The following is a 13,564-nucleotide window of genomic DNA, read 5'->3' as shown; positions in this document are numbered from 1 at the left end:
AATTGGACTTTACTCAATTATTGGCCGTTAAATTATACCCTTTGCCTTGCACCTCCTTCCCATGCAAATGGCAATTAATACTTTAACATTCGGCTATCAAATAACCGAGGGGAAATTTAATTTCATGTGACATCACTTTCAAGTCAAGGAGAAGTCTATGGAGTAGGAATGAGTTGTCTAGAATTAGTATGCCAAGGAATGTTAAACCTAATGAAATGCTTGAAATGCTATTCTTCATCAAAGTTTTTCTTCCTTATCGTTGCCTTTTGCAGCAGGGAAGAAGTTATGGCTGGTACAAACCCATTTCATCTGTGGCGTACGAGATACGTATTTTCACGAGACAAATTTATTTGTCTTTGGGAAACTATTAATTGAGACGCAGACCGAACTAGCCTGCACATGGGAATCCATATATATGGATGCAATCTACGCCTTACACGTTTGAAACTCAACATTTATTATTATTAATGCCCTTGCTGTCTAACAGTCATGGTTTCATTTGTCATTCATATGAATATATGGCTATTCATGTCCTCTCTATTGGAATTCTTATTGTTTGGTTGGCGCCATGATTATAGTGAGAATTGAATTCCCTAGTAAAAGAACACCTACCCACTTCATTTCTCATCCTTACATACTGCTTTAAATTGCAAATACAACAATTGCATGCTTGTTATGTGGTTTTGGGCAGTGGGAAGGCTTCTTTCTTTGGCAAGGGAAAGAATGGGGCGAGGGAGGATTGAAGTGAAGAGAATTGAGGACAAAAAGAGTAGGGTGGTAACGTTTTGTAAGAGGCGAGCTGGCCTCATGAAGAAATCTCAGCAGCTGTCGGTGTTGTGCGATGCCCAAGTGGGCCTCATTATCTTCTCTCAAACTGGCAAGCTCTCTCATTTCTCCAGCCCCGGGTACACCACTCCTATCTGATTCTAACTCTCTTATCCAAATGGTTTATAGTGTATACAAGCTTGTCATGGACATGTTTTAATAGATTAGCATATTTTTACACAATTTATGATTATGGAGTTATGGGGGACGATCCAGTAGTCGCCCACATGTTCTTTAATGATTGCCAATTCTATTGTTATAGATCGCTGCAGGTATCGCTCAAAATTTTTTTTTAATATGATAGCACATGTACTAATAGTCAATTACACATGTACCAATAGTTGATCATTTTTTAGCTTTACCAGTTGCTCATTGGTACATTTGCAGAAAAATACTAATTTTTTGGCCAGCAGTTATTGGGGGTGAACATAACGGTTCCTTGGCTAATGTTTTAAAATGACACTTTAGACCACTTGGCACTCCTCAAGCTCTACAAAGACCTCCATAAATGCGGACGAGTTGAAAGATTAGCTTTAAGCTCTTCACTGAAAAAATCAGCAAATTTCGACTTACCATTAGAAATTCTACTTACCAAAAATCAACCTTAATGACTACTAGGTCATCTCCCCTCATATATTTGTAAATCAACCATGGATTAATGATAATAGCTTTTTACAATTAATAATAATGTAGTTTAATATATTTATAGATAGGATTGTATATAAATCTTTATCAAGAACTTTTGAGATCACATTCTATTATCATCATTAGATACGGAAATAAAGTCAGAATTATATATAACTCTGTCAAAACAATACGATCGTACAAAATAGTTTTCACTATCTTATTTTCTTATCTTTAGTTATTTCCAGAATTGTATGTGATACCTTCTTAACAGTATCACCGTATGAAAACTTAAAAGATTAATGTGATCATCAATTTCTAACTTACGTGTATTCATTTTTATGATGGAGTTAGTGAGATTTTTATTTATTTGTAGAGTTTTGCTTTCAGTAAGACTTGATTTCTGGTGGGTTCTTTGTGAGCATTCAATTTCACCTCAAGACCAAGGGTCCATTGACCTAGTGAGAAATTTTGATTTTGAACTGTTTTATCTATTTTGATTTATGAATTGTCAGTTTTTTACTTCTTTTTTGCATCAATGTTTTAAATCATACTTTATTATTCATCATCAATATGAAAAGTTATTCGTCATAATGAATGATGAAGTGCCATTCAAAACAGTGATGAAAAATAAATACAGTTCATAATGAATCATAATGATTCAAGAAGGTATGATCTATAAACAAATTATCACATCAATATGAATTGTAGAAGACTACTAACTACAACTTAAAGACAATTCTATGGAGCCAGCCTTAAACATCACACACTAACCAAGAAATAAAGTTTGAAAAAGTAAGTCAAATTTTGACTATTTAACACTTTTATTCTAAGAATGAAGCATTAGTGTGTGATGTTTAAGCCGTTCGATTCTATGGTAGATAAAATTATTAGCTAATCAATTATTTCCAAGTTTTATAAAGAATAATCTAATCAAACATTAGCAAGCATTATTAAAAATATCCCTTTAATAAACTAACTACCCAACTGTGTAACTTGGAGCAAAAGGCTAAATAATTGTGAAATTCGGGGTGGTCTACAAGACCGTGAATATCAGAGGAATGTATTAGCTAACATTCAATTCATTTCCTTATTTTTTCTTCAGTACGACAGACCGCTTGCTTTCGATCACTTGATTCATATGACTTTTGCCATGTTTGTGTAGCTAAAACAGTTATCTACCTCTTGGAGAAGTATTAAACATTTTACGATCAGAGGTTTAGATATAAATGGAAAGTGGGAAGAGCATTTTGTACAGATTGATTACTCACATCTCTCCGTATCAACAATTTAATTAAAGACAACGTAGTTTCTCAACAATAGTGTGCGAAAGGTTAAAGGACTCTCAATAACACAAATCTGACAATTGACTGGTGAGTACATCAATACATTTTAGTTATTAGGTACGTTGACTGGCTAGTATTGTGGGGCCAGCCTTAAACATCACACACTAAGGAAAAAATTAAGCATGAAAAAGTAAGTCAAACTTTAACTATTTAACACTTTTGCACTAGGAATCAAGCCTTAGTGTGTGATGTTTAAGCCGTCCGATATTGTGAAGGTTACTATAGAAAACTAATTCCTGTATATATATACTCTCTCATATTCATATACATGTACATCTTGAGATGGTTCTTTGTATGAGAAACATTATTTGTTTTGTTTGTTTTCTTTTCTTGGCGGTGGTGAGAGATTTGAAATACTACATGTATATTATAAAGATTGTCTTTTAAAGACACATAAAGTATTTGGTGTTAAGATACATATAGATTATTATGGATAGTGATTTTATGTGATTGTGATTCTTAAAAAGTCATAGATATTGATATTAATTGATGTTAAGTAATTCGAGAACAAATGGTATGAGTAATAATAGGAATAATGTTAGTGTAATAGTTATATTAATATCTATATTACATTTTTATTTGCAACCATGTAGCTAGAAATGTTATCGAGCTATGCAAACTAAATCATCTCGTTTATATAAATCTTCCTTTACATAATTGTATAATATAAAAAAGAAATCATCTTACTCTCATGTCTTACATAGAAGGCATTATTGGGCATTATAATATGATTATGCAACTACCCACCACTATGTGACAATGGATAATAGGAGGAAGAAATCACATTGTTTAGGAATTTCACTTTATATTGATAGGTTCTCTCTCTCTCTCTCTCTCTCTCTCTCTCTCTCTCTCTCTCTCACACACACACACACACACACACACACACACAGGCATATGCATACACATACACACATACACATATACGTACACATACATGCATGCATGCATACATACGTATTCTATATAAGCAAAAGTCATGGAAAGAGGGAGAGAGACTTGAAAAAAAACATTGAATATTAAGAAAAATGAAAGGTATGTGCATGAGCGTGCACACACACACACACACACGCATACGTGGAATCTGTGTAAGCAAGAGCCATGGAAATTGGGTCAATACTTCAAACACAAGTTGAGTATGAAGAATGATAAAAGGAGGAGGATAATTTTGTGAGTTGTGTAACAACACTAGGAAAATATAAGATGACACAATATTTGGGGCATCTAAACCATCTAAAGAAGTAGGGGAATGTGGCATTAAATAAGTAGAATCCTCTAAACCATCATTTGAGTAATCAAGAAATATCATAAGATGGATTTCAAATGAGCATTTTTCCACTAGGTAGAGTAAGATCTTAGATGAGATCCATGAGGACAATCAAATACAAAACACCTAGTAAAAAGACATCTAAAATTAAAAGGGATACCCTTTTAATTGATATATGAGTAAAATTGAGTTCCTTCACCTTGAGAGCAATCTCATCTCTTAAAGTCTTGAACAAGTCCATACACATCAAGACACATGCAACATAAGTATGAGATAAGTTTGTAGTATTCAAGTCCATCTTTGGAAAATGGCCTAGAGCATTACCAAAAGCAACATAGGTTAATTTAAATTAGAATTACAAGAGAAGATAATAGATTCTTGCCCATATAGGGGAAATATCAATACAATGATTTAATGAATTGAAAGAGAGCATATAGGAATGAAGAGAAATATGATGATGATCCCATTTCAACTCACCCACATAAGAAAAAGATCATCAATAGCTAGGAAAAACAAAATAAATAAGAAAGAACCCATTGTAAGAATAATGATAAAATTTACATCATATCTTTCATGAAAGGATAATTTGAGTACATAAAGATCCACTTATGAAAATCCATATGCATTAATCAAAGATAACTAAACCTACACATCAAACATTATCTCTTAACAATTAGATAATACCAACCACCTTTTGAACCACCACCACCACCACAAGGATTGTTGAGGTATATGGTAGGTATTCATGAGTTAGACTTGGAATCATGCGAGAAAGAACCCTACAAGATTAGGCAAAATACTAGAAAATCAAGCCTTGGAATTGAGGTGCCAACTAGCGTGAGAGCAATAACTCTAAGAGCTACCAAAATGTAGGCACATGGAAAAATACCCACCACAATAATTGAAAAATATTAAATACCAGGATTAGGCACATTCACCATTATCACATCAATACAAACAACCGAGAATCTACAAATAGGTTGCAAGTAGATGAGTTGTTAAAATATGGGAGTCAAGTAGGAAACCAATGTTTGAAATTTGGCAAGAGAGGAATGTTAGTCAAAAACCAACAAATTACTTTTATTAAAAAATAATTATATGCAAGTTTTTTGGCTATCTATACATTGTAATAATAGAAAATAATAGATTCATTACAAACACAACTATAAATTCACGTTTCACCACCTAGAACATCACATATTTGTAATCTTAAATAGTATAACCTTATGACATTTTAACCTCAAATTCTTGATATCTATTAAATAGTGCAAGAAATGTTCATCTACCAAAATTATCACACTTCTGTAGAAATGCTATATTACCATTCACACAAATTTTGCAAGAATCCATCTATACAAGATGTGCATGCAACTATTAATATTTTTTATACATTAATATGGTTAAAAAAATACCATTCCAATATAATTGAAAGATAGTTCCCCAAAATAAATATAAGGAGAATGACAACATGATAGAAAGGCGAGTGATTAGAGTTTCAAGGGTAGTAGAGAAAACACTAGAAAATGATATAATATATATCTTGTAGACATGTATTAATGGCACTATAGATATGCAACATGTACTAGGGTCAACGATAAAAGATATCAAGATGAACATGTTGATCTAATAATTGAAGCATCCGTGGGAGTGAAAATTAGATCCTTTGGCAATGTTTGGTTGAACATAGGTAGGATTAGCTCAAACTTTATTGCTTGCTAAACATGGAAATGTCTTCTTGCTCGAGTTGTTTCTTGCATATCACATGCTGCTTTTTTTTTGTTGGTTTGATATGATATTTGTTAGAATGTTTAAAATAACTAAGAGGAGGTGGTGAATCCGTTACACAAAGTCCATTAATACCATTTGAACAATCAAAACATTAAACATCATATACTTTGTTAATCTTGTTGTAGGTCAATCTCTACCATGTATTGATAAAAAAAATTATTAGTAGTTCACTATCCTATCTTAACAAACTTTTCTAAATGTAAACATGTAAATGCAAAACAACATAATACATTCAACACAAATTTGACACTAGGATTTTATGTGGAAACCCAATTTAGAAAAAACCACCAACAACATGTCACCACTTTTTCACTCTTTCGATGTGAGCTCTATTAGGAGCCAATCCTGTTAATATTTACAATACACACTATTAAATGTGACTTGGGTAGAGGATTTAATCACCCTGTTAGGAGTGGCCTTGTTAGAGGACTTTGATCATTCCATTTATAATGTCACCTTGTGAAAGAATTTACACAGACTATCAATCCTTCCAAAAATGACTGTTAGGTCAACCTTTTTAAAAAGGATTTCAATACAAACTATTTACATTTATTAGAAAAAAATAGTAGGGTTTCAATCTATGTGATTACAACTTACTTTGAAAGTGCAGATCTATGCTTGGTTCAGGTGTTAATTCACTAATAAGCCCTTCACTGTCATCTTTATTCTTGATTCTCTCAGAAACCCTTCAAGCAATCAATCTTCCCCCTTCAACAACACTTAATAGTTATTCCTTAGATTTCACTTATCATTATCAACAACATCTCTACAAGCTTTCTCCTTTAGCTTCACATTTACTCACATAGTTGTGCATTTCTTATCCAGCTCTATCTATATGTGCCTCTCACATATACTTGCACTCATTGATTCTTTTTTTGACTGTGTACCTCATTAAATAAGAAATTCTTGCTTTACCATTTTCCACGATCATTGTAGATCGTAGGGTTTATGATCAAGTTCAACACGATTTACTATTTCTGTCCATTTTCTTGATCTTCTTCTAGAAACTTCTATAGAATCTATCTATTAGGTCTTTACCTAATCCTCACCTTGAATTTAATGATACAACTCATCAATATTATCTTCAACACAATTTTCATCTCCCAATAAATCAACCAAGTCAACTGGGGATCATGATTTCCTCGAATTCATCTTCAATAGTATTACTCTGCAATCACTAAGTTTTGACACTTGGTCATCACTTAATACTCGGGCACTATAAAACTTCTTCCCTCAATATCAACTAACTTTCTCAGTTGATACTGATGCTTAGTCAACGCTAGGTTTTCTCGACACTAACTATGACTCAATTGACACTAGCATCACTAGGTATTCCTTTTCCTTTTTCTCTATTGCTCGACTTGACTTAACTTAATTGACATAAAAAAATCCCTTTGCTTTATCAAAGTCTATCTAGTCAAATGTCCATTGTAGCTTACTTCTCATAGCTCAACATTTCCTCTAGGTGCTATTGTTATGAGCAATTCTCAAACCCTCTTCATTAACCAAATAGATATGGCATTTAGATTAGGTAGAAATGTGTCTCATCAATAGATTTGACATCAAAGACAAAAAAAAATTATTTAAATTGTAATTTTCCAACAATCTCCCTCTTTGGCATTGATGGAAACATCTTTATATTCCAAAAATCTCTACATCTCAATAGTAGTAGTAGCTAAGTTGGTTACCCTACAATCCATAAAAAAATCTTCCTCTAAAATAATAGTTTCTTTTCTGTATTCATATTCTCCCTCTTTGATATGACTTGCTTCTTTATCTATCTATCTCTCTTGTACTATGTATCCCTCTTTGACTTTGTTTTTTATTTCTCTCATATTATCTCACCCATTCTTATCTCTCATTGTTATCTCTCGGGCTCTTTGACAACAATTGAAAAGACACGAAGCTCATTTTAGCTTTAATCTCTTGATACATGTAAGTTATGTAGATTTTGAATTCCTGGGTGATTTCTATCATCTTTTTATGAGTGGTCTATTATGTTGTACTTATCCTTCTACCTTAGGCATGTCCCTAACTAGAACTGTATTGCATCAATTAGTATGATATTCTAAGTAGCACATTTTATGCAATGCACCTTGCTACCTTAAGTAGCTTTATTTAGGGGAATCATCCCTAATTTACCTCTAAGATATTCATGAGCATCTTTAGGTAATTTTTTTTTGAATATGTCAGCAATCTATTCTTTGGTGTTCACATATTCTAGCTTGACTTCTTTATCTTGTACTAGTTCATCGTTCATTGCTTAAATCCAATCTTCATTCTCCAAAGCATCTTTCACTATTTTGGGATCAAATTCATAGCTTAAGAACATGTCATCTTTGAGTCATTTTCTTGTCATTACACTTGATTCAACATCACCAATGACTTGATCCGGTTTGTGATGTCTTCTCACATATTTTGCTAACATAGGTAGTTTCTTTCATTGTTCTTCTACAAGTTCATCTTGAAAATCAATCTCAAGTTCATTCTCTATTCCTTGTTTAGGTTCTAGTCTGGCTTCTATATGCTCAACATTTTCTACCTGATGGTTGGCATTTCTTGTTAGCAAATCAACATCTTTAGTCTATTGCTCGATACCAACTCTCTACCGCTCAACAATTTGTTTCTCTACAAAATTTCCTATTTGTTGAGAGACTACACCTTCGTTTAATCTACATATATGAATTTACTATAATATTTAGGTTCTTCTTTGCATGCAATGCCACTTCTTTTTGCAAACTGATCAATTTTAACATTTGCACTTTCCACAACTTTGTTAGTGTTAGAGTTCAAACACTTATAAGCTTTGCTCTTAATGGAATATCCTAGTAATATGCCTTCCTCACTCTTTGCATCAATTTTCACATTCCTACTATCTTTAAGTATATAGCATCTACTTCTAAATACTTTGAAATATCTCACATTAGGAGCATATCCATACCATAGTTCAAAAGGTGTAGCATTTGTAGCTTTCTTGACTTGTACTCTATTCAGGGTATAGACAGTAGTACTATCATCTTTTCTCCAATATTTCTTTGATCACTTTTCTACATCGTTAATGTCCTTAACAATCGATTATTGATCCATTCCTTCTTTCAGCTATTCCATTAGGAGGGGTTCTTGGTGCTGACATCTATCTTTTAATTCCTCTGTCATTGTAGAATGTATTGAACTCATTGGAAATGAATTCACCATCTCTATCAAATCTCAAGCACTTCAGACTCTTCCCTATTTCTTTTTCAACTTTGGATAAATATGACTTGAATAACTAAAAAACATCATAATTAGCTTTAAGAAACATCACAGTCATCATCTTAGAGTAATCATCAAAAAATATAATGAAATACTTATCTCCACAATGACTTTGAACATCAATGGGCCCACATAGGTTAGTATGAACCAATTCCAAAATATCATTAGAATTATATATTTTTCTCTTAAAACTAGACTTGGTCATTTTTCTCAGTTGACACTATTTACACATTGCATTGTCAAGCTTCTTTAGTTTAGGCAACCCTCTTACTTTCTTCATTTTACTTATATACACCAGATTGCCAAAATTTACATGACATAATCTCTTATGCCATAACCAAATATCTTGTTGTGTAAACAAACATGTCTCATCTGATAAATCTAGATAGAATGAGTTACCTCTTGTCTATTCACCTCTTCCAACTAGCTTACCATCAACATTATGTATCTTGGCCTTCCTGTTGTGAAATTCAACTCTGTAACCTAATTTTTTTAGCAAAGAAACACTCAAGAAATTATAATTAAGTCCTTCGGCAACGTCTATACAACCACGGAAATGTACTTCAATACGAAGGAGAGAACTTAGTCAATTTTTTAAAAAGTTAGAAAAAGTAATGTAAAGGAAGTGCATTTTCGTGGTTGTATAGCCACGGGCAAGTCCTTCAACCTATTAAACATTGTCACATTTTATCTTGCCAGTTAGTTGAATAGTCCCTTTACCTTTTACAACACATGGAACATCATTACCAAACTTTACATATCCACACTTTTATGGACCAATGTCCTCAAATTTTTCTTTATCACTAGGCATATGATTGGAACATCCACTATGACTTATCCATCTATCACTTTTGCTTACATATCAAATCAATGCAATTTTTTCATCTTCATCAGAGTATTCTTTCATAGCAACATAGACTACTTCATCATCATTACTTTCAAACTCATTCTCAGTTTCTTCTTCAGCAATATAATAGGATTTCTTACCTTTTTCATCCTTGCTTCTCTTGAAGTCTCAATCATCTCTTCTTCCTTTGTATTTTCTTTCCTTTCTTTCATCCTTATCTCCTTTATCAGGACACCTAGCAACAATATGACCTACTTTTTTGCATGAAAAATAGATAATAGGTAGTTTACCTTTGTATTTACCTTTTCCTCTTCCAATTTGTTTTTCAATAATGGCTTCAAGTTCATCAATCTCATCATTAACATGTTTTCCTTTCTTTTTGCTAAGGACCAATTATGACTTAAATGTAGATTCAATAGTAGCAGGTGTGTAGTTATCAAAGTAAATACATTTCAAAAGCACTAAGGCTACCGTTTACACCTTCCAAGGTCAAAGTGTTACCTGATGTACATCATAGTTCTTGAATTGTAGAGACTCTAATGGCATAAATAGGGAGTAGAGTTCTCAATATCTTTCTTTTCACACTTTTATATTTGATTTCTCCATTTGCACCATGAATAACATTAACAACTTCTTTAACTCTTGTGTAATATTGAACTATATGCTAACCTTCCATCATTCTCATGTCATCAAATTTTCCTCTCGAGCTTTCTGATTTGGCTCTTAGGACATTGTCATCACCTCCATATATGTTCTTCTATTTGTACTACTTTTTTTTTCCACTATCACAGTCTTTTAGGTCATCAAAGTTGGCATAGTTGAGAGTTGAGGCAATCTCCAACATTTCTTGGTTGTGTTCTAGCTTCTATTTCAGTTATGCAATAACCAAAGGAGTAGTTGTTATCTTTACATATTCATTGTCTAGAAAATTTATAGCAACATCAATGATACTGGATATGTGCAACCTCACCAAGGTTTTCCATATAGAAAAGTTTTCCTTATTTAGCTTGGGTACATCTCTCTTGTGAGCCATGATCTTTAGCTTTAAGTACCTTCAAACTTCTCTCTGTAAGAATTGAGCTCTGATACCAATTGTTATAGATGTTTAGAATAACTAAGAGGGGGAGTGAATCAGTTACTCAATGTTATTAAGTACCATTTGGAAAATGAAAAAAATAAAACTCTTAATGTTCTTCTTATCCTGTTATTGTTTGGCCTCTACTATTACTTTTTCTTTACTGTAAACAAATTTTACTATTCCAAATATAACATGGTTTGCTAAGTATAAATTGTAAAACATTTAACGCATTCAATACAATTTTGACACTAGGATTTTTACATGGAAACTCAATATGGGAAAAACCACCAATAAAATGTCACCAATTTTTACTCTTTTGAAGTAAGCTCTATTAGGAGCCAACTCTGTTAAAGGTTACAATACACATTGTTAAATTTGACTTGGTTAGAGAATTTAGTCACTCTGTTAGGAATGGCCTTTTTAAAGGACTTTGATCATTCTATTTAGAGTGTCACCTTGTGAAAGGATTTACACAAAGTGTTAAGTCTTCAAAAAATGATTGATAGGTCAAACTCTATTAAAAGGATTTCAAAACAAACTATTTACAATGATTAGAAAGAAAACAATAGGGTTTCGATCTATGTGATTGCAGCTCACGCTGCAAGTTTAGATCTCTACTTGATTTAGGTGTTGATTCACTGATAAGATCTTCACTATTATCTCTATTCTTGATTCGCTCAGCACTGCTTGAAGCAATCATTCTTCACCCTTCAACAACAATTAAGCCTTCTTTCTAAGATTTCACTTATCACTATCAGCAATATCTCTGTAAGCTTTCTCCTTTAGCTTCACATTCACTCACATGCTTGTGTGTTTCTGATCCACCTTTGTCTATATGTGCCTCTTGCATATACTTGCACTCATTGATTCTTTGTTCAGCTTTATACCTCTTTAAATAGGCAATTCTTGCTTTACCATTTTCCTTGATCACCGTAGATCTTAGGGTTATGATTAGGTTCAATACGATTCACTATATCTGTCCATCTTCTTGAGCTTCTTCTAGAATCTGGTTGTTAGGTCTTTACCTAATCCTTGCCTTGAATCTAATGATCCAACTCATTAATCTTATATTCAACATAGTTTATAGCTCCAAAGAATTCAAGTGAGTCATTTGGGGATCACAATTTCCTCAAATTCATCTTCAACAATATTACTTGACAATCACTAAGTTTTGACATTTGGTCATCACTTAATACTTGGGCACTATAAAACTTCTTGACTCGACATTGACTAACTTTCTTGGTTACTAGTTATGCTCGGTTAACACTAGATTTTTTTGGCACTAACTATGGCTCAGTCAACACTAGCATCACTCAACATTCCTTTGCCTTTTTCTCTATTGCTCCACTTGGCTTAACTTCCTTGACATAAACAAACACTTTGCTTTATCAAAGTCTATCTAATCAAATATCCACTGTAGCTTCCTTTTCACAACTCAACCTTTTCTCTATGTACTATTGTTATGAATAATTTCTCAAATCCTCTTCATCAATCGAATAGATTTGACATTTAGATTAGGTAGCAATATGTCTCATCAATAGATTTGATATCAATGACAAAACAACAATTGTTCCAATTTTAATTTTCCAACAATATGTGTGTGTGTGTGTGTGTGTGTGTGTGCACATATGTATATGTGTATATAAATGTGTATGTGTGTGTGTGTGTGTGTGCACACACATATACACATTTATATACACATATACATATACATATGTAGCTATACGTATGCATATACATATGCACACACACACACACACACAATTATTTACCTAAGTCTAAAACCTTAGATGAATGCCTCATTAAATAGAGGATGTAACACAATTCTAGACATTAGTATAACATTATAGAGATTTGCTGCTTTTTACTTTTTATCTATATTTTATATATGTTTAAAAATATTTTTTAATCTATTTTTAAGACTATAATTTAGTATTCATTATTTGGTGGGAGAAATCATATGTCCCAACATTCTCCCTTAACTTTGACCATGAATTCTTCAACATACTTAGATTCTTTTGCTAATGACTATAGTCTTATAGGTTGTCTCTTTTTGATAACCAAGTCTTCAAACTTATAGTATTTTATTTTCTCTTTTTTTGATAATGAAGTCTTGAAACTTAGATAATCTACTTTTGTAATAACTTCAAACCATATCTTAAAATAATTTCTCAATAATGTTTCCTTTATGTTGACTTCCTTCACCTACTACAAAAGTCTTTCAACTCATTGATTATCAAATCTTCAAAAATTCAAATTGAAACTTCTTGTAAGATATATGTCTTGTGAGATAATATTTAGCTTTAACCAAAATATTTTTTATCATTTTTTACCATTCAAATATCTCATGATCGCTATCATTTTCACATATGAACATTTATACTCAAACAACTTTTTGACCATTCTATAATATTTTCCCAATTTGGTTCATAACTTCATTCACAATCTATATTTTTAAATGCAACTTGTCATAGATGTGTTCCAACACTATCATATTTTTTCTTCAATTCTTCTCTTCATAAAGATTCTTCAATCTA

The 13,564-nt window shown here is 32.3% G+C and overlaps 1 pseudogene; it reads left to right on the top strand.

Moving 5' to 3' along the window:
* The first annotated feature begins 723 nt into the window (after window positions 1-723).
* LOC149575109 (truncated transcription factor CAULIFLOWER A-like) overlaps window positions 724-13,564 on the top strand; it is a 50,236-nt pseudogene continuing 37,395 nt past the window's right edge.

This window comes from Cupressus sempervirens, chromosome 2 (assembly GCF_028749045.1).
Source record: "Cupressus sempervirens isolate cs-2001-9-10 chromosome 2, ASM2874904v1, whole genome shotgun sequence".
Taxonomy (NCBI): Eukaryota; Viridiplantae; Streptophyta; class Pinopsida; order Cupressales; family Cupressaceae; genus Cupressus; species Cupressus sempervirens.
This window is presented reverse-complemented; position numbering and strand designations above follow the sequence as displayed.